This window comes from Elephantulus edwardii, unplaced genomic scaffold, assembly GCF_000299155.1.
Source record: "Elephantulus edwardii isolate Elephantulus edwardi_28Jun2011 unplaced genomic scaffold, EleEdw1.0 scaffold00097, whole genome shotgun sequence".
Classification (NCBI taxonomy): Eukaryota; Metazoa; Chordata; class Mammalia; order Macroscelidea; family Macroscelididae; genus Elephantulus; species Elephantulus edwardii.
The window spans coordinates 11,493,826-11,495,389 of record NW_006399847.1 but is presented as its reverse complement, the minus strand read 5'-3'; positions in this window follow the sequence as shown (position 1 = coordinate 11,495,389).

Below are 1,564 nucleotides of genomic sequence, written 5' to 3'. Positions count from 1 at the left end.
GTGTCAGAGGCAGTGCGATTGGCACAGGATAGAGCACGGTTTAGGGCTGTTGTACATTGGGTCGCTATGAGTCGCAAACAACTCGACGGCACATAACAACAACAACGATTGATGATCTTAGTGATCATTTTTGAATTTGTAAAATGAGATAGTGATTATTTTAAATGAGTTGGTGTTTGTCAAGTATTTCACATGTTGCTGGCAATAAATGAGAATTGTTATTGACAGTGGAGTGGTCTAAGTGCGGTAACCAAAGATGTGTTAACCCAGCTATGAAAGGGAAGGGGGAAATGGTTTTGTTCTACAGAAAGATTGAAGGGAGGAGGAAGAAGAAGGAGAGGAAAGGAAAACAGAAAGTAGTGGAGGTGAGCTTTGGGAAGTGGGAAATACCTATCTCTTTTTATTCAAGAAAAACAAACTCCCATTTCTTCTCTTGCCTGTGGTCTTGTGTGTATACATGTGTGTATCCAAGTGGCACCATTTGTTTTCTCAACTTTTTTGTTCACTGCAGCTCAAATGGTTGTTGTTGTGTCGTCAAGTTACGTACAACTCATGGTGAGCATATGAACAACAGATCAGAACAGAGTTCAGATCTGCACCAGCTTTCTCATCTCTGAAACACTTGTGACAGGCACTATGTCAGTTAATACCGTTGTGGGTCATTTTCTCTTTCACTGACTTTACATTTTTCCCAAGCATTAAGCCTCTCCTAACAATATGATCAAAACATGAGAGCAAAACTTCACCATCTTTGCCTCCAAGGAGCGCTATTGTTTCACTTTCTCCAAGGTATATCAGTTTGTTCTTCTGGCAGTTCATCGGATATTTAACACTTTCCTCCAACACCACAGCTACAAGGCATCAGTTCTTCTCCTGTCTTCCTTATTCAACTGTCCAGCTCTCAGATGCATAGCAAGTGATTGGAAATAATACAGTTTTAAGTAGGTGCACCTTAGATATAAAATGATCTCATTACTCTTCTGGACTTTTGAGAGATCCCTGAGAGTAGTCTATACCAATACTATACAACTCAAGGTTTCCTGACTTCTGGTACCAAGGGTATTATTGATTGCGGATCGAAGATGAAATAATTGACAATTTCACTATTTCCTCCATCTATCATGTTACCTGTTAGTCCAGTGGTGACGCTTTTTGTTTTCTTGATGTTGAGATGTGATCTATATAAAAGATTGTAGTCCTTTATCCTCTGCAGCAAGCATCTCAAGTCCTCCTCACTTTCAGCAAACATGGTTGTGTTATCCGCAGGTTGTTGATAATTCTTCCTCCAATCACGATGTCACAACCATCAAATAAGAGTCTGTCTGTAAAAGGAATAGCAGAATGGGACCTTCTAAGAATCAAATCCCTATGCACATCCAAAACCCGCTCCAGCAGGGTAAAAAGGGAAACCACAGACTGGGAAAAAGTATTTGGTAATGACATGTCAGATAAGGGACTTATATCTAGAATCTATAAAATACTTGAGCACCACAACAAGATAAAGGTAAATAATCCAATAGAAAAATGGGCACAGGATATGAACAGACACTTCACCAAAGAAGAC